Source organism: Choloepus didactylus, chromosome 12 (assembly GCF_015220235.1).
Source record: "Choloepus didactylus isolate mChoDid1 chromosome 12, mChoDid1.pri, whole genome shotgun sequence".
Classification (NCBI taxonomy): Eukaryota; Metazoa; Chordata; class Mammalia; order Pilosa; family Megalonychidae; genus Choloepus; species Choloepus didactylus.
Window position 1 is genome coordinate 2785777 of NC_051318.1, and position 21578 is coordinate 2807354.

Below are 21578 nucleotides of genomic sequence, written 5' to 3' on the forward strand. Positions count from 1 at the left end.
CCTCTCCCCTCCTCAGCCTTATTCAAGCAGCCTTCACCTCAGTGAATTCCTCCAACCCCAATCTTACCTCCTCTTGTTGGCTTTGCCTCTCCACTTCCTCCCCCCTGTATGAGCCAGTTGCCTCCAACCTCTCCTTTTCAGAAAACACAGAGGACAGCCCCTCGGAATGCAATTGGAATACCTCTGCCGTCCCCCTAACCTTTCATTCGGTCTCCTTTACAGGAAAGTGCATCCGCCCTCGCTCAAGTAACTCTCCCAACCTCACAGCTTGCACCGACTACTCATCTCCCAGCAGCTCTGCAAAATTTCTCATTCCTCATAACTCCTCCCAATGGCTCTGCTCCTCTACAGGGCTTACCCCCTGCCTTAACGTGCAAACCCTCAATACAACTAATGAAACTTGCCTCCTAATTGTCCTCATCCCTAGGGTCCTATACCACAGTGAGGAAGACTTCTTCCTCCGCCTGGAAACAACTGCAGCTTCTGCCCCACTGCAAAAGCGAGAGCCCATCACCGTCCTCACGATTGCCTCCCTCCTAGGTCTTGCAGGCGCTGGCACCGGAATCGCTGCATTAGCCAGTCAAGGCTCCGCCCTAACTCACCTCCGGGCGGCTGTTGACGAGGACATTCGTCACCTACAAGACGCTATTTCCCATCTTAAAAATTCTGTCAATTCCCTCTCTGAGGTAGTGCTCCAAAACCGCCGAGGTCTCGACCTTCTCCTCCTCAAAGAAGGAGGCCTCTGCGCCGCCCTAGGAGAAGAGTGCTGTGTATATGCCAATTCCACAGGTCTCGCCAAGGACAGCCTAAAAAAGGTCCGAGAGGGACTAGAACAACGCAAAAAAGACCGTGAAGCCACCAGCTATTGGTCCCACATCTTTACCCCCCTCCTCCCTTACCTCCTCCCTCTCCTCGGCCCCCTACTAATGATTATTCTAGCTCTCACCTTAGGACCCTGCATTATCCGCAGAATTGTCCAGCTTGTAAGGAAACAAACGGATGCTATTTTTTCCTCGTTCGTGCAAGTCCAGTACCAGCGACTCGCCACCTCTGACGCTCCCTACTCCGAGATGACAACCAACCCTCTGCGACCTCACTGCCACCGGTCAACCCGCCGACCGCGAGGCCCTTCTCGATCGCCTGAACATCGCACCAACCTCGAGCTCCAGCTTCTCTGAACCTCCAACTTTAAACCCCCCACCCTCGTCCATCCCGCAAGCAGCAAGGCCCCTATCGAGCGCCCGGGCACCACACCAACGCCGAGCTCCAGCCTCGCTGAGCCACCGTCAACCCCTTTTCCCCTCCCCCACCTCCCCCTTCCCTCATCCCTTAGCGGACCTCTCCGGTAAGCTTCTTCCTTTAATTAGAAAAGAAGGGGGAAATGCGGGACACTGATTACGTGCTTCAACTTGGCGGGCCTGGGCTGGGGGACCGGATCCACCCCTGGGGAGGGTAGTGGGCACGGGCGACAGCGCCCTCCGCAGCCCCCCGGGCCTGGGAAAGTGAGGCCGGAGGCAGGCCCCATTTCCTCACCCAAAATATACCAATGTTAGGGGAGGCTTGCCGGAGGGAACCGCCTTTTCCCCACCCCCTTATCTTGCCCGGACACTCCCCGTTGCCGGTGCAACTCCCATCACCACCGGTGCGCATACACTGTTGCCAGACACCGTTACGGGAGCAACTCTCGCCCCTTTTCAATCAACCTCCGCGCCCTCTCAGAACCAATCCAAGCCTTTAACCTCTACAGCTATCCCGCCCTCTAAACGCCCGATATAAGCTTGTACTCTCCCCTAATAAACTCTCTCTCTCTTGGTTTTCTTCATCCTAAAAGAAACGTGTCCCGCCTGTTCCTTTCTCGCCGCCCTCCATACTTTGCACGCCTCCCGCCGGGGACCTGGCCAAGTCCCCCGCCTCGCCCTCGCCTCCGGGAAAGAGCCCCCGCCGCCGGTACCCTCAGAGCAATCCTGGGAGCCTAGGATTTAGCAACCGGCCGCCACCCTCCCCCAGACGAGTCAACTGCGACCGCATGACTCTCCCTCCTGCCTTGTGGAAGAAATGTAGATGCCCTTATATAGATAGTGGTGAAGGTGGTGAACACATAAATGTATGACCATGCAGAGAACCATCGATTATTTACTTGGGATAGAATGTATGGTGAGTGAACAAAACCATATTAAAAAAAAAAAATGGGTTGATGACAAAACCTCGAGAGCAATATACTGAGTGAAATAAGCCAGACACATTAGGACAATTATTGCAGGGTCTCACTGATAGGAACTAATTATAATATGTAAACTCATAGATATGAAATATAAGGTACCAAGATATAGGACGAGGCTTAAGAATGGGGAGTGGTTGCTTAGTATCTGCAGAGTGTTCAATTAAGACGAACTTAAATGTTTGGAAATGAACAGGGGTGTTGGTAGCAAGATGTGAGAATAACTAACAGTGCCGAATGGTGTGTGAATGAGGTGGAAAGGGGAAGCTCAGAGTCATGTATGTCACCAGAAGGAAAGTTGGAGGTCAAAAGATGGGAATGTATAAAACTGAATCCTATGGTGGGCAATGTCCATGATCAACTGTACAAATACTAGAAATCGCTTCATTAACCAGAACAAATGTATGACAATACAATTAGAAGTTAATAATAGAGGGGCATATAGGGAAGAACTATATACCTTTTACAAACTATATACTACAGTTAGTAGTATTTCAACATTTTTTCATAAACAGTAACAAATGTACTATATCAATACTATGAGTCAACAATTGAGGGGGGTTGGTTAGGGATAGGGGAGGATTAGAGTTTCCTTTTCTTTTTTTCTTTTTTCATCTTTCACTTTATTTCTTGTCTGGAGTAATGAAAAGTTTCTAAAAATTGAACAAAAATTAAGTGTGATGGATGCACAGCTGTATGAGGGTACCCAGGAGCAAGTGATTGTACACTTTGGGTCTTTGGATAATCGTATGGTATCTGAACAATCTCAATAAAAATGAAAAAAAGAATAATAAGTTGAAGAAGAATGCAGAAACCTGCCAGCTGACTCCAAATGGAAAGCCTGGGAGCACCTGCCAAAACAGCTCCTTCAAAGGGGCTTTAGATTGCCTAAGGACCTCCATCCCTAGGCAAGGTCCAGTGCTTGGGGACTGGAACACCAGTGAAATGACAAAGCCCTTTGTTTTTCCATTTCAGAAGATAAAGGAGGCTTCCAAGCCAAAAAGATTTTATTCAGATAGTAAGTGTTCCATGTGTACCATTGATCAATGGAGTGGACAGTGAGTTTGTCGGATTATTTTTTTAATTCTCAAATTTCCATCATTGCAGGATGAGTCATTTAGCAATGAGAGGGTTAGATCCCAACCCGTGTAAAAATAAGCAAATGTCTTTTCAAAGGTCTGCTTATTCCTTTCGATTCTGTTACTCACTAATAACACATTTTCTGGTGAAAAGGACAAAGGTATGTGTGCATGTGTGTGCACGTGTGAGTGCATGTGTGTGTGCGTGCAAGTGTGTGTGCATGCATGTGTGTATTGCATGCAAGTGTGCCTTGCATTGGTGTGTGCATGTGTGTGCATGTGTGAGTGCATGTGTGTATGTGTGCATGCATGTGTGTATTGCATGCACACATGCATGTGCATTGGTGTGTGCATGTGTGTGCACATGTGAGTGCATTGTGTATTGTGTGTATGTGTGCAAGTGTGCGTGCATGCATGTGTGTATTGTGCAAGTGTGTGTGCATGTGCATTGGTGTGTGCATGTGTGTGCACATGTGTGCATGTGTGAGTGCATGTGTTTATTGTGTGTATGTTTGCAAGTGTGTGTGCATGCATGTGTGTATTGTGCAAGTGTGTGTGCATGCATGTGTGTATTGCATGCACGCGTGCATCTGCATTGGGGTGTGCATGTGTGTGCTTGTATTGTGTTTCATTCTGTCCTGAGGACAACAAAACAGTGGACCCTTAATTAAAATCTTCTGGTTTTCTGACAGCCTCCTGCAGCTCAAACTTTTCCAATCAGTGACCCTGCTTCTCTTGTGACACAGATATTCCATTACTCATGGCTGTGCTTTTGCCCCGTTTTCCACGACAGAGTCACATGGAGCAGGTGAGGCTGCTCCTGGCTGGAGGTGGGCAAGGGCTCAGGTGCTCCATCCTGGGGACGAGGGACCGCGGCCAGGGCAGAGCATGGCAGGTGGCTTCAGATGCTGGCGCCAAGTCAAGCTGCTGCCCCAGAGGAACGGAAACTCCCGTCCTGCCTCTGACAACAATGCTGCCCATACGGAGCACCTCCTTCTGTATCACCTCACGCACTTTCCCTCTCTTTCTTATTTAAGAAATGTTAGTTTTCAAGAAGTTTGGGATGAAGTTCTGAATGGTTCTGTGCGGTTTTCCCCAAATACAGATTGCCGGACTAGGCGGGCCCTTCCCCGTAGGCTCTCTGGTGGGATTCCGTCTTATTTATTTTTGCTGCGTTATTCTCCACTTTGGGAAACAAGCAGGCAGCTCGCAAGTGAAGGACCCATTCCTTCTTTCGAAATTCAAGGATCTAGGCTTCCGGAAAAAAGTAAAATTAGGCTATTTTGACCAAAGAAACAGCATCTATTATTGCCAACAACGTGGGATGTGCACATATGGGATATTGATATTTGTGACAAACTATCACCATCCACTGACCATGGCCTGTCTCTGACTAAGGGGTCAGGACAGCCCCCTCCCTTAAGGAGTCTGCAGAGCAAGGTGTCCAGAAGAGCTTCCTGAGGGCTGGGGGTGAAGCTGCTGCCTGTGGAGGTTGGTTGGCATACGAGGGACTGCCAGGGTTTGGGGGGGGTTACGGGGAGGAGAAGGGACAGTAGGAATCCTGCTAAGTCTTTGTTTGCACTTACTGCTTCTCAATATGGCATTGGGAGGAGTTGATTTAGTCCGTCTGAATTTTGTGTACAGAATCTCGCTTCCTAAAGCAGGCTAGCCAATAGCAGAATCTTTTGTTGGGAGAAATTTTCTTTTTCCCTCCTGAAGGAAATTAATCCACGAAAACGTGGACATGATTTCCTGGGTCCTGCTCGCTCTCACCAGATTGCCCCAGCTCTATCGTTCTCCAACTTCAACAACATAAAACTCAAGATTCTCGTTGATTTGGTGTATAGCTACATCAACCATCTTGGTTCATTTTTAGGGGGAAACAGATATAGTCAGATCACACTTTTCATAGTAGATTCTATGGTTTAAGGAAATATGTTTGTAAAAGTTCACCATAGAAGTTATTTTTTTTTTGTTTTTTTGTTTTGTTTTGTTTTTTAAATAATGTTACTGTTAACTGGCTTCATTGTTTCCCTGAGAGAAATGATGTCCTTATATTTTAAATATGCTGGTCAAGAACTTGGAATTGTTCTCTCTTCTTTTTTTCCAGCTGAGTGCTACCAGAAATAGATTAATCTGCAGTCAACCCTCAAATACCACTATTTTTTTTCAAATTAGATTACTGCTTTAATAAAAAAAAAGCTCTTAGCCACCATCATAAAATTTTGAACCAAAAGATGTAAAAGTAAAATGCCAATAATAAGTATGCATGTCTTACTGTGCTGGTTTGAATGTATTATGTCCCCCAAAACGCCATTATCTTTGATGTAATCTTGTGTGGGCAGATGTATCAGTGTTAGTTAGATTGTAATTCTTTGAGTGTTTCCATGGAGATGCACCCACCCAACTGTGGGTGATGACTTTGGTTGGATAATTTCCATGGAGTTGTGGCCCCACCCATTCAGGGTGGGCCTTGATCAGTGGAGCCATATAAATGAGCTGACAAACAGAAGGAACTCAGTGCAGCTGAGAGTGACATTTCGAAGAGGAGCTACAGCCAAAAGGGACACTGAAGAATGCACAGAAGCTGAGAGAGAAGCTGCAGATGAGAGACAGTTTGAAGATGGCCGTTGAAAGCAGACTCTTGCTCGGAAGAAGCTAAAAGAGGAAAAACACCCCAAGTGCAACTGAAAGTGACATTTTTGAGTAACTGTAGCCTAGAGAGGAATGTCCTGGGAGAAAGCCATTTTGAAACCAGAACTTGGAGCAGACACCAGCCACGTGCTTTCCCAGCTAACAGAGATTTTCCAGAAACCATTGGCCATCCTCCAGTGAAGGTGCCTTTTGTTGATGGACACTTTATGGCCTTAAGACTGTAACTTTGTAACCAAATAACCCCTTTTTATAAAAGCCGATCCATTTTTGGTGTTTTGCATTCTGGCAGCATTAGCAAACTAGAACACTTACCAAGTTTGAAAAATGAAAAGGCTATTACACACACAGACACCCCAAACTGGAGAGAAATATAATTGAAATAAGTAGCTTCTAATACCATTTGTGGCAAAAGAAGGAAATCTTAATTAGTGGTTATCTGAAACACACATCAGAAGACATTACTCACATGGCAGCTGATTAAGAATACCTCACTGGGGACAAAAGTGGCTTTCCCCCAACTCTTTGGACTTTAAAACTCAAAGCATTTGAGGAGAAAATCTGCTGGTTTCCTTCAAACATCACAGTAGACACCATTTTTCTGTATAATTCCAACAAAAATCAACTCACTAGAAAATCTGCACAGCCAACACTTTTCTATATATTTGGCAAATTGGTGTGCAGTAACCATCAAACAAGCAGGCCCAGTTCTCTTGAGTGGCCTCGGCACCTCTGCCCACGATCTGTAGGTTTGTACGTCTACAGGAGCAGGGCCCCAAAATGAAAGGCATCTTTGTGGGAGCATTTATAAAGTTCCTTTCAAAGGAATCCAAGTTTCATAAAATGTCATCTGCAGAAAGATATTTGGAAAGACCCATGTAAAACTCAAAGGTTCTTATTTTCTCAGGTGCATTCTCTGTTTCAGAAAGAGAAAAGAGCTCTTTCTAAATGTCCAGAGACATAAAAGATAGAGTCAAAAAGAGCTCAAAAAAGTCCTAATCATCTCTTAATATCATCATGAAATGTAACACTCGCCTCAAAATGCCGCTTACTATAATTGCCAAAGACTGACCACACTCAGATGAAGTCACTCAGAATGCAGATGTGCTTCTTTTCAAAGGTTTAAATAACAGAACACAGTCCTGCCTCTGGCAGCCGTCGTGTCGACACCCACTCGCTGTTGGCTGCCATTGCTTCTTGCAAAGCTCAGCCTTCCCCCGACCTGTCACCACACAGCCTCTTCCTGCCCCGGCAGTTAAAATGTTGGACAGTTACTCTTCGGGTTAAAACAGAAGTTCCCTCCCTGTCACTTTGCTCCCCGACCCCCTCGCCTTGTGTTTCCTTTGGGTTTGAGCGCTTCGGTGTGATGCAGAGATGACGCCCACCCTGCGGTCAGAGGCTGTCGGAGGGGCAGTGCTGTTTGCAGGCTCCGTCTTTGCGCCGGGGTTGGGTCTGGGCACCGCACTGACACCTGCCTGGCTTTCCTCACCTCAGGGTCCCCGCCCCACTGGGTTAGTAAGAGTCTAATGAAGACACGATTGAGGAAACACCATGTAAATGCCACATCTTGTTGATGATAATATCAAGTGTCCTTCCTCTTTGTTTTCTCTTGGGGACAATTAAGGTAGCATATATAATATTCACCTTCAGCGATACCGGTAACATGCAACATGGCCGCCAGGGCTGATGCAAGAACAGCCTAAGCTATAATTAGCTTTCTTCTAGGAAGTAACAGTAGTTCCCGCCCAAGCAGTAGCTAGTTCGCACCTAAACAGTAGCCGCCCATTGGCATCCACCCCAGCAACAGCTACCACCAATCCCAGACGCCCAGCAACAGCAACCGCCAATCCCCCTACGTCTGCCTTCCACCCTAGCAACAGCAGCAGCCAATCCCCCGACATCTGCCTTCCGCCCTAGCAACAGCAGCAGCCAATCCTAGGCCGCCACCCGTCCTTACTAGCCACGCCCTCCACCCTTAGAGTATATATGCTCTGCCTCTTCAATAAAATTTTGCAGCTTGATCAGAAACCTGTCTTGCTGTCATTCCTCGTGTCTCTTGTCCCATACCATTCCTCCCTCACAGGACTCGGAGCCTCCGTTGATCATCCCGCGGGCCGGGACAGTTTTCCATCCTTTCTGGGTCCCCTTGTTCATAGAAGGGAAATTACAACACAGCATTATTTGAGGATCAGTGAGTTAATGTATATGTACAACAGCATAGCATGGTTCTCGGCACCCATCAGTCAATAAATGTGAATCTTAAAACTCATAGTGGATTCTTTCTGGCTCTCAGGATGACATAGCTGTTGTACCCATTTGCACAAGAGCAAGTCATTCTGCAATCACCTTATGTGGTGTTTTAAGGAAGTAGGTCAGTAACCTGAAAATAGATCATCTAGAAACTACTCACCTCCTGACAGAAGAGTCAGATTCACCAAATTGTTTCTGTGAAACAAAGGACCCCAAAGCCTCCTCCCTCCCCATCCATTTCAACCACTGCTCCCCTAGGCATCAGGCACACGCAAATCCACAAGGCGAATCCGCGGAGACGGAGCATGTCACCCCCAGGTGGGAAGGGTGGGACAGCGTCACCGAGGAGGAGCTCCATGTTCGGAAGAGACGGCTCACCACCCCGGCGGCACGACCTGCTGCTGTGATGAGGATGGGACAGCCCAGTCCCCGTCCACCCGACCGCCACTCTCCGCGCCCCCGGATCCCTGTGCGGGTCGCAGCGAGCAGACACCCGGGAACCCACCCTCTCAAATTCAGCCTCCAGCACCCGTCTGATGACTGAGGGTTTTTTTAAAGATGTTATCTTTTATCATCTAGGGGCCCCTGGTTTTATTCCCCACATTATCTTATATTTTTTCAAAGACTGTTTTTCTGGTATGGCAAAACTGTTTTCTTTAATAAGAATTACAGGCTTCTCCCACCGTACATTGACTAGGATTTTGAGCCTGAACAGCTAACTGCTGTTGCAAACAAAACAAAACAGAGCAGAAAACATAGAAACCGACTTGATCTGGCCCATTTCAGTTTCCAAATCTTCTCTAACCACACTGAAAAGCAGTATTTACTGTTCTTCCCATATTAAATACAATGTGGCCACAGCTACATATGTTCTTAAATCATCCAGGTCTTGCCTAAAGCAACTCTCTCTCTTCTCCTCCTCTCTCAATTGTGCTGATCTCATAACTGCTTCAAAGAGAAGAGTGAGACAAGCCGCTAAAGGTGTCCTCAGCTGCCCCATCTGGAAATGGTCTTCCGCATTTGGGTACCCATCCATCCACCCAAAGAGATGTTTATTGATTAGATACTTCAGGAGATAAAATAAATATTCTCTAATTCCAAATACAAAAGAAAGAACTCCTAACTTCATCTGCAAGGAGCTTCTTGTCTCCCATAAGCAAGTACTCAAGAACGCAACCAGCATACAATACAGAAATCACTGCGCGTCCTTAGAGAAATATCAAGTCCTCTATAAGGAGACTGAAGAATTAAAAGACTGCAGAGTTAAAAGACTACAGCCAGCTCCAGCCACCACATGTGGTCTGGGGTCCCAATTAGGAATTACAATTTTGGCAAATACACAAAGGTGGGGATGGGGGTGGGGGGCTCTGGGGGAAAGGAGGGACTTGAACAAAGAAGTAGAGTCAGAAAAGAATGCAAAATGTGCAGAGGCACTGCAATTACTATAGTTAACTTGACTACTGATTCAGGGGAAACCTGAAGGAGAGTAAGAGAAACTGTAACAGCTAGACTAGAACCTTCAACATGGGGTGAAGTTGCATAGATTTTATTTATTTGGAAACAGCTGGCCGCCCACCGGGCGCTTTCTAGCAGGTCGGAGGTGTTCAGGAACAGTAATGTGACAGCTGTGTCTAGAGTGAGTTGGAAGGAAAAACTGAGTCAGAGATGGTGAAAGTTAGTGAGCTCAGCTGTTCACTCACTAGTCAGTAAAAGGAGGCTGGGACAGGCAGCTGGGGTTGAGCAGGAGTCAGGTGGGTGCAAGAGGCGCCGGGGACAGGGCTGGCAGCTGCCCGTGGTGACAAGCGAGAGTGAGAGGGTGCCTCCACCTTAAACCTAGACTACCTTTCTACGTTTATCTCATGGGAAAAAATGATGTTGATTGATACCCTATTCTAATTTCTTATTGGAAAGAGAAGTTGTTGAGATTGCCGAAAAGGAGTAAATAGGGAGGCAATTCAAAACTAACACAGATATGACAAAGTCATGATAAAAATACAATGCAAATCATTTCCTCTGCAAAATGGTGCTCCTTTTTACAAGTGTGAACAAGAGTAAAAAGTATAAACAAATATATTGTAAGAGACAATGAACCCCAAATAAATATTCAACATGTATGGGACTTTCAGGGATAACATTGTGCTCAGATACCAAATACTAAAATAAGCCAAACTCAGATGTGAATTGAATGAAACATACTAATAAAAATAAAGAAAACTCTAAAGCTATTTATTTAAAAGTATATAAAATTAAGCATTCTACTCTTTATAAACAGTACACTTCTATGATTTCTATCCTCTTTGTCATTGTTTTCATTGCAAAAATAATGTCTGGATTGTGTGTGCATCTGGCTGGGGATAAGGAAATGCCCACGTTCAGCCTCGTTTATGGTTCTAACATTTGTACGAAGATCATTCCTTAACCACACTCAGAGAACACCTTGAAAACAACTCTCCAGACATGCTTGAAGCGTTGGCAAACTGAGCTTCACTGGAGAGTTCCCACCAGAGGGAGGCAAGAGAGAGCATGTCCTGAGCACGGGGTCACTCTTCCAGCAAGCGGAAGGCTGGCTCCATATCTGCAAAGATTCAGAAATAGAGAAGGGAAATTATGGGCTTGGATTATGAATGTCTACAGCTCCTTATACAATGAACATGCAAATGTTTTTGTGAACCACGAATTCTACATAAATATAAATGATGCTGGCTATAGACACATAGAATCATGAAAAGTTGAGCCCTGGAAGTGACCTCACAGGCCAGAAATCTTAGCCTTTATCTTGCAGACAAGGAAAGTGTTGCCGAGGAAGTTTACAGCCTCTTCAATCTCCTCCTCTCTCCAGTTTTCTTGTTGATAATACTAGCACCATTAAAACAAATTTCTAAAACGCAGTAGTTCATTTTTTAGTGGGAAGAGCAAAAAGATTTGAATTTGAGCTTTAGAAATCAATACCATTTCATGACGATACTTGTTCTGGGTGTGTCCGTGTCACTAACGACCCCCCGGAACTCTGGGATATTTCCATGCTCCTGCGCCCCTCTGCCTCCCTCCAAACCCGGGGGTGCTAAGATAGCATCGGATCCAGCCCTGGACTTCTGCAAAGTCCCCACCACGGCTCATGAGTCCGTAAGCTCTTAGAGACGAGATCAAAGCCTGGAAAAAGCTACAAGCTATACCGGAAGCAAGGACACAAGGATGGGCTGTGATGACTCAGAAACATCCAAACTGCAACCACTTCATTAAAACCTTATGACCTAACCAAGCTGATTAAGTGGAGCATTTCCTTTCAAGGATAAAAATGGTCCATGTAAGTACAAACACCTAAGATAGAAACAAATACAAAAGTTAATTTAGAACTAGAAAAGGCAATCATTGAAATAATTTTTTTTTGAACTGAGTGTTCTAAATGTGTTTATTTAAAATTAGGTGAGAAAGGTCTTTGGGTATTTATCACTAATTAAAATGTCAAAGATCAATTTCCCTATTAATTACTGAACTTCCAGGAAAATAAAATACTTGTGGAAATGATGCATTTTGTATTATTCACAGTTCAGGACATCATCAGGAATGGAATATTCGGACAAAGACAGCTCTGTCCAATTACAGTATCTTTGCCAAACTAGGTAACACTGTGATGGAAAATTAGACTTGACATGTGATTATTGTGAAGTTCTTTTCTTTTCCTCCACTTTCTTTTTATTTAAACAACAGTGGAAAGGTTAAAATGAAAATATATAAACAGTTTATTCTAGAACGCTTGTAGGAAATATTTTTTAATGTTGGCTGCATTATTTTTTCATTTGCCCCGTGAAATGTAATATGATGTTGGATGGAGAACTGCATATGCCAGTACTATTTTAGCCATTATGCCTGTGGGTATAATTAGGTTTTCTTGCTTGAAATGCCTGCTGTTAGGCGAGTTGGTGGCATGCAGTGCTGTGAGCAATCACCAGGAAATGTCTACAGTAAGGCTTATAATGAGACACATATTTATATTAGCAAAATCTTTATTTTTTTTCCTAATTGGAGTCACAATCTCCTTTTCCTGATCTCTAGTTTGAGAAAATTCAAACTTTCTCCAAACCTCCTGGATGATCATATGCCATACCCCATATATCGACAGCAGATTTTCCTGGCTTAGTGTAGACTTTGTGAGCATTCCCGAAAACTCCACCAGTGTACACCAGGACTAAGTAGGAATGAGAGCCTGCCCAGGATCATAGCAATAAGAAAAAAGTAATAAAAGGTGAAAAAAAGAATGCTATCCAGAAACTATCCGTTATAATTAGACAAGAAAATAAAACAGACGGTTGATGAAATTCATAAGATTTAAGGTAGAATCCACCTGGTACCGAAAGATGTCCGAGACGTCAGGTTCAAGTTGTGACTGAAACTTTTACTGGCTGCATAACTTAAGGTCATCAATCTCTCTGAAACTTAATCTCTTCATGTTTAAAAAAAAAAATCAATAAAAACTTCTGCTTCATGAGATTCGTGGTCAGTGTATAACGAAAACGACCCTCCTCTCCCGCTTCCCTAACTCAGGGGGGATTCTCCTCTGGGCTTAGGGACACGTGACCCCCGCTTGTCAGCACGGGGGCCAGGACCCCGATGCAATCCTCGGTGTGCCCCGGAGGCTCAGGAACCCGGGCTCAATGGCCCCTCTGGCAATGCACAGCTTTTGTAAGGGGGTGTCTGCCTGCTTTTGAGTCTCCCGCGCCCCGCTCCCAGCCACCGGCATTGCCTCGGGCTCTCTGAGGGAGATTTCCTGCCCTCCAGCCCAGCCCTCACCCCCACTCCTCCAAGGCCTGGAGCTGGACCCCCGTTGGCGACCCCGACATTCGCTGCGGGGCGTCAGTGTGAGGAGCGTCACTCTCCCACCTGCTCCAGGCCCCCCGGCTCCACTGTCTGTGGCCCGACCCCGGGGGAGCCTCAGCCCACCGGCCGGCCGCTGTCGTGTGTCCTGGACGTGCGGTTCCACCTGCCACCCCGAGCCGCCCGTCGTGGCTCAGAGCCCGAGGGTGCCGAGTCCCTGCCCCTGCCTGGCGGGGGTCCTCGGGCTGCCACCTGCTGCCCCAGCTCACGGCGGCCTCTCCCAGATGCCACAACCCCGGCCGCGGTCCAGCCCGAGACGAGATGCTGCCCCGTCCACCAGCACTTGGGTCAGAGAGAGGCCCTGGTGGGGGCTGCGCTTTGCTTTAGGCTACAGCGTGTGCAAATTGTTTCATTTTTAAATCATTTAAGCATATCATTATAAAACCAGCTGTGTTTATGGTTTATTATTCAATTTCGGCATATCAGTTTAGAATGCTACTATGTTTTAGTTTTAGGCAAGGGCAATATAATACATAGAATTCTTCAGAGGGCGAAATGAAATCTGTTAAAAACGTCCCAAGTACTAAAAAATATTTAATTTACAAAGAAAATAGCAAAGGTAGGAGAGACGACCGGGGGGCCCATGGGGCTCCCAGGAATCAAGCTACGGTATCGGACATAAACCTCCTCTTTCCATCCGCATGTCCGTCTGGTGTCCGACAATGAAACCACAAGACTGGGAAGACGTCCAGTTCCGCCAACACGGAGAAGCCCATCCCTCCCACATTCTCGTTCTGACAACATCAGACAAAAAAAAATGAAACAAAAATTATTCCCTGCAAGCCTGAACAAACAGGCACAGAAAAACCTTAAAAGGTGGGCAAAAGGCAGCCCACAGCCTAGGGCTCGTGAACTTGAAGTTGGAAACATGGGTTTCCGTGTCGCAGATGCTTCCAAAGCAGATGAAGACAAAAAACACTCCAAGAAGAGCCTCTCCCCCCAGAAAAGGGGCTGGAGAAAGGGGGCCTATCAGCAGAAAACCCTTCTGCCAACGCCAGACTGCTCCGATAAATCCAACAGGAGAAGGGACCCTGTGCCACCCCGTGGGTTTAGGGGGGCCGAGGGGGGCCTCTCTCCACCCCGTCCCCAGACACGAGGGGCAGGTGGCAGCAAACCCGCCCCTGCACCCTGAACCTCCGGTATCGACGTGGAGGCATACGACACAGCTTTTATTTTAATCATCATCATTGCATCCGCAGTTTTTACTCCTTAATAATTCTGTATCTTATTTGCATCTATCTTCTTGAAAATTTTTGGCCGATGTTTACCTACTTTTTGAACCTTTTTGAACAACCAGTATTTAGTTTTAGTCAATCATTTATATTGTTCTCTCCTTTTTTCTTGTTTCTTTGGATTTCCAGGTTTTAGAGTGCCATTCTGAGCTCATTATTTTCAGTATTCTTATAAGTACTTTTGAAGTAATAAAAAAATACTCCTTAGTACTACTTTAGCTGCATTCCATAAATATCTTATTGTTTCCTATTCTACTAAAGAGATATTTCATAGTTTATTTCCGGACCAGTCAAATTTTTTTTACCAACTTCAACTTTTCTTTCACTGAAGTCAGAAAACATGTTCTGTCTAGTGCCTTTTCTTTAGAATACATCTGAGAACTTTTCAAAAGTCTAACACATGTCCAATTTTTGTAAACATTCCATATGTATGCCAAAAATATGGCTTCTTCTATTATTGGATGTAAAGTTCCATGTAAAATACAGGACTGCCATCCCTGCTTTGAAATTCTAAAGCCAAAAGGCTCCAAAGTTAAGATTTTTATGATTCATTTGGTGAGGAAATCTGGCCTGGCTTGGATGCACTCCGTGGTAAATCCTTTCCTGAACTGATGGGAAGCTCTTCAGAATCCCTATTTATTATTCATTTCTTTAGCTGCAGAAATATTAAGAATTGTTGATGGATTCCTGTGCGAGATCTCATCAAGAATGTTATGTAATAGATGCAAATGAATCATATTATTTGTCTATATTACAAAAATATTGGAATTCTGAAATGTGCTCAGTCTTGTGGGTTTCAGATTAAAAAAAACTGTGATCTGAATATACGTTTGTTTATTGATCATGGAATTTAAATCTTCTGTCTTTAAATAATTTTTTAAAAATTTTGCCAATCATTTCCTAAGAGGAGTATGTCAAACCTCTTCACATCAATTTCTGATTGAGCAATTTCTCCCTAAATTTCTGTTATCGCATTACATAGTCTTAAGATTTAACATTTGTGGTGTATATGTGTGACTTTTATATTAGTTACTTCTTGCTGCACCAGGTCAGTGGGTAGGGAGCCCAGGAGGTCACGAGGTTCTCGCTCAGGGTCTCCCTCAGCAGAAATCCAGGCATCAGCAGGCCACACTCTCCACTCGCTGGATGGAGAAGGAGCTTCCAGGACGCCTCAGGGAACTGGCAAAATTACTTTCCTTGCAGCTGCAGAATTCCTGAGCGCAGTCTTCCTCAAGGCTAGCAGAGGAGAGGAGTGAGAACAGGAGATGCCGACAGGGAGAGAGACAAGAGGGGCTGCTGTCTGCAGCTCTGAGTTCAGGGATGCCCAAGCTGCCTTTAAAGCACTTGCCTGATTAGGTCAGGCCCACCCACCTTTAACACACTCACCTGATTAAGTCAGGCCCACCCGTCTAAAGGCAACAGATTCGAAATCTGAATTGTAACTGTACGATTCCTTCACCTTGGCCACGTGAGGTAACAGACTCACCTTTGCCTATTCGGTTGATCAGAAGCAAGTGACAGGGCCCACGTACACCAAGGGGAAGGGTGACCCAAGGCTACGGGCCACAGGGCTAGCAGAATTCTGCTTAGTGACATTTTAATATGTCATCCGATTATATCAGGCCTGTTAAGGATATGTAACATTCTTCTTTGTTCCTTATGACATTTTTCTCTATAAAGTCCACTTGGGACAGTAAAACAAAATGCTGCCCTACTATCCTGCTTTTATCTGGGGTAGTATTTTGCTAGTAAGCATATCTTTCTTATTCCTTTATCATCAACTTTTCAATATCCTTTTATTTTAAATGTTTTCTTTATGAAACAATAGGATAATGATTATACTATAGTCCATAGTTTACATTAGGGTTCACTGTTTGTGTGGCACAGTTCTACTGTTTTTGAAAATTTTATTCTGTTAACACCTAAAATTTCCCCACATTCAAATATACAATTCAGTGGTGTCAATTACATTCACCATGTTGTGCTCCTGTCACCATCATCCATTACCAAAACTTTCCATCACCCAAGCAGAAACTTTGCACAATGTAAACATGACTTCCCCATTCCTTACTCCACCCAGGCCTCTGGTAACCTGTGTTCCAGCTTCTGATCCCCTGAATTTGTATATTCTAATTATTCCAAATTTGTACTTTTGTGTCTGGCTTATTTCACTCAACATGATGTCTTCAAGGTTCATCCATTTTGTTGCATGCATCAGGACTTCACTCCTTTTTATAGCCGAATAATATTCTCCCTTGTATGAATATACCTGTCGCAGCCCATGAGGGCCATGCCAGTCCAAAGGCCAAAAAAGACAATGAGCATTTTCTGACACATGAACATTTATTCAGGGCTTACTTACAGGGTGAGAAGTCATGGAGAGATCATGACGGCTCTCACAGGCCGAGCAGGCATCCCGTTCGCAGGGAAGACGACCGAGCAATGCAAAAAGGGCAAAAAGCCTTCTATAAGGGTTTAAAGCAAAAGCCTTCCTCAAGGTGGGGGGAGCATAGATGCAGGAACAGGTCACTCTGGCCTGGGGGGTGGTGCAGGAAGGACTAGAATAGCACTTGAACAGTTACATTTTGTTCTTCTTGTGAGACTAAGAGCCTCTCACTTCCTGCCTGCTTGCATCAAGTTACATTTTAAGGTTAATTTACCCTTTTTCTCTTTACTGGCTTAGAAAGACAGTAGGTTAAACATTTAGCTCCTAGATCATGCAGACTGCTGTGCACCAAGGATCTGCAGGCCTGTTTTGCTCAGGCCACGGGTTGCCACAATACCACATGTTGTTTATCCATTCATCTGTTGATGTACACCCGGGTTGCTTCCCTTCCATCTTTTGGCTATTTGTGCACATTGGTTTACAAATATCTGTTTAAGTCTCTGTTTTCAGGGTATACACCTAGAAGTGGGATTGCTGGGTCATATGGTAATTCTATAGTTAATTTTCTGAGGAGCTGCCAAACTGTCTTCCACAGCTGCTACACCATTTTACATTCCCACCAGCGGTGACTGAGTGTTTCTATTTCTCCACATCCTCTCCAGCACTTGTGATTTTCCATTTTTTAGTAGCAGCCAATCTAGTGGGTGTGAAGTGGTATCTCATTGTGATGTTGATTTGCATTTTCCTACTGGCTGATGATGTGGAGCATCTTTTCCTGTGCTTACTGGCCATTTGTATATCTTTGGAGAAATGTCCATTCAAGTCTCTTGCTATAGTAAGACTTATTTTACCATCTTATTTCACATTTTCTACTTTCCATAATTTTTGATGTTTATTTCATGCTTTGATAGCTGTATATCCTACTTGCATTCTTCTGATATTTCATATGTATTTATTAAGGACCACATTTAAGCTTTCTTCCCCCCAATTTCTTGAGCTTATCAATCTCTATGTATTGCCCCTGAACGAGAAAATTTCCCTAGCATGTTTTCATGTGCATCTGTTCCCCCCATCTCTCTCCAATCTGATATCATGTTGTCAACAAAATTTCTTGTTTTACAGTGATTTAGGTATTTCTCTTCTTCCCTGTTCTTTTCATGATTCCCCATTTAGAGAATATTAAACTTTATTTTGTTCTCCCTACTTCCCATCTTTTGTTGATTTCCCCTGGATTTATCTCTATTTCTTCCTAGAACACTTCTTCCAAAAAGTACTTCCAAGGTGGAGGGGCAAGCTTTAGTTTGTGAAACTGTCTGCATTTCTATCTCCTTTAATTACTCCTAAATTTTACTGTAATATGTTCTTACTTATTCTTAATACTCAACCTTGGGCTTTATGTATTTTCTTATTTCTGGTAATACCTGGGTATTATTTTCCAAAATATTATGATCACCATTTGTTTTATCCTTCTGGAAATCTATTCTAATTTAATGTTATCATCTATTCATCTTTACTTCTTCTCAGTCCTTCCACCTCTGTATAACTTTCTAATGCCTCTTTGGACAGTTTGTAATCTGATCTACCAGCCCACGTAGTCATTCTTTCATAATATCTATTCTGCTACTTAGTCTTCCAATGTGTATTTCATTTGGGTAGTAGTATATTTTTCCTACCCAATATCTCCAATTTGTTTTTCTTCTTTATTAATTTTTTCTTATCTCTTCCTTTGTGACTCTGAGGGTACTGTTTCAGTTTGCTAATGCAGCTGTTAGGCAAAATACCAGAAACGGATTGGCTTTTTTAAAGGGGTTTTATCTGGTTACAAAGTTACAGACCCAAGGCCATAAAAGTGTCCAAACAAAGGCACAAACAGTAGGTTACCTTCACTGAGGAACAGCGATGGCTTCCGGAAAACAGCTGTCAGCTGGGAAGGCACGTGGCTGGTGTCTGCTCCGGGGTTCTGGTTTCAAAATGACTTTCTCCCAGGATGTTTCTCTCTAGGCATCTGGGGCTGTTCTCCTACTTTCTCCCAGGCAAACTCTGCACTAGCAAAAGTCTACTTTCAATGGCCATCTCCAAAATGTCTCTCAAAGCTGTAGCACTGAGCTCCTTCTGTCTGAGCTCTTACAGGGCTCAGTAAACTAATCAAGACCCACGCTGAATGGGCGGGGCCACACCTCCACGGAAACTATCCAATCAAAGGTGTTACCCACAGTTGGGTGGGTCACATCTCCATGGAAACACCCTAATCCAAAGGTTCCAACCCAATCAACACCAATACATCTGTCCCCACAAGATTGCCTTAAAACATGGCATTTTGGGGGACATAGTGCATGCAAACCGGCACAGGTATTTATTTTGCTTATTTCAAACTCTTGCTCTGTCTGGTTTATCGGCTTGCCCCCGCTGGTATGTGTGTCATGCCCTTCCTTCTATAATGCTCTCCGCGTCAGTCTTGTTATCCTTCTCTGAGAGCTCCTGTGGCTGTGGTATGCACAGGCAGGATGAGTGGAAGCCCAGGCCTGAGCTCCTTCCCTTCAGGATTTGTGGGGCAGTGGTGTCACCGTCTGAGCTGAACCTCTCGGACAGCCTTCCCACCCGTGGGGGGCCCTACTCCCTCACCCCCCTATTGCCTTCAGCAGGTCCAGTTTCAGTCCTCTCTCAGCAAATTAATTCTCTCCACCCCATCTGTTGCATTTTCTTCACAGTCCTGGCTCTGTCATAGGAAAGAAAAGCGGATATTTGCAAATAGCATTTGAATTCCACACAGATTTTGCCTTTCCTGGTTCACTTATATATATAATCATGTCTTTCTTTCTCTCTGTCACATGCTCACACTCACAAGTCAACTAAGATTAAAGAATCTGAGCTCACCATCCACATCTGGTTTTATCATTTCCTTATCTTCAGAAAATGCTCTAAGCAGGAACACAACTTAGACAAAAACACATTAAATTTGTCATATTTTAGAACTTGAGTTATCTTGGGATGCCACCCAAATATATCCCAATTCTGATGGTGATAAAAAGTGGTGGTTCCTGTGGAAAGCTTTTGAGATTTCATTTCATTTCAAAGTATTCTATCTGCTAGTCTATTTTTGTATTCTTCGAAAGGAGAGAACTGGGATATAATGCTGACCTAGATCCTTCTTAAACGTCAGGGTTGGTAGGTAATGTGAGAAATAGAACAGAAAAAAAATCCCAAGTCTCAGCTTGCCTATCCGTGTCCCACACAATCTGGCCCCTGGCTATTCCTCCGAATTGTGGGAAAATGCTTGGGATCCAATGGGAACAGGGTGGTGCCAAGGGAAAACACAAGCGGGAAGGGGGTTGAGGGCGACTGAGACAAACACGAGACTGGAAAAGGAAGTGGGGAACCCGAGTCCGCAGATGGAGTTGGGAGAGAACTCCACGAGGAGACACTGTCCGAGCCCCGAGCTGGAAGGCACGCGGGGATCTGAGGGCAAGAACCTGGGAGAGAACCAGCAGCCCATGTCCACTGCGGCTTCGTGCCCCTGTAGCCGTCATCAGAGGAGAAAGGCAGATGGAGGAAAGGCTGGGGAGGCACAGAGAAAATTCCACCAGCATTTCTTACAGAATGGCGTTCAGTTTTCTGAGGCTCCGGACAGTATTCTCCTGCTTGCCTGGTCACCACCCCTGCGCCTTGTTCATTAAAACATCTCCTTGGTTTTGGTCATTTACTTGCTTTTTAACATGTGCATTAACATCTTTCTGTTATGATACCGCGTTCCAGCCATATAACCTGCGTCTCAAGAGAAGTGAGAGTGAATTTTTTAAAAGCATCATCCAACTGTAAATGGAACCACTGGACGTCACCCAGTTTTTAGCAAGCTGTTGCTTCAAAATACATGCACACCTGACAATAAATGTGTTGAGGTCTGGGAGCTCCAACTGCACGTGTTGTACACAAATTGAGCATCAAAAATAGTGAGCGTTTGAATTTTATAACAATGGGCATGTAATACTTTGAGGATAAGAGGGAAAAAAACACTGATAAAACTCTCAGAAAAAAAGAATAATAAAGTAATAATAACACAGCATCCACAGGGAAAGAGGGAAGGGGAGAGAGAGAGAGAGAGAGAAAATTCTTTGCAGACTAAAGCCAGCTAATAAATGTGGAAAGAATGGTAGAATTTTTCATGGGTTATTACAACCTCCAATGTAATATCTCATTCATCGAGGACACAAAGTTGTTGAAGACAGAACTTTTACATGGACTGGAAGTACTGCCCATAAATTACTTATAATTAGAAAAGGGAGAACATATTTATAATGGAAAGATCTGACATTCAAAAACTTAACAAAGTGACAGTTGCACTCTGGAAACTATATATAATTCTTCCTAGAACTATACAGCATCACCTAGAAGAAATATAGAGCATCACCAGAATTCTTGACAAAAATGTTTAATCTAACTCTAAAGAGGGGGAAACAATCAGGCAAAGCTGGAATGTGGGACATTTGACAGGAAAACTGGTCTGCGCTCATCAAAAAAGTCAAAGAGGAGAGACTGTTCCAGAAGAAAAGAAACTACAAAGAAAGATATCCATCCAATGGCTCTTGATTAGATCCTGGATTTGAAAAAGGAAAAAAAAAAAAGCTAGATATAAAAGTGGGACCTGACTCCCAGAGGTGTAAATCTCCCTGGCAATGTGGAATATGACTCCCGGGGAGGAATGTAGACCCGACATCGTGGGATGGAGAACATCTTCTTGACCAAAAGGGGGATGTGAAAGGAAATGAAATAAGCTCCAGTGGCAGAGAGATTCCAAAAGGAGCCGAGAGGTCACTCTGGTGGGCACTCTTATGCACAGTATAGACAACCCTTTTTATGTTCTAATGAATTAGGGTAGCTGGTGATAGATACCT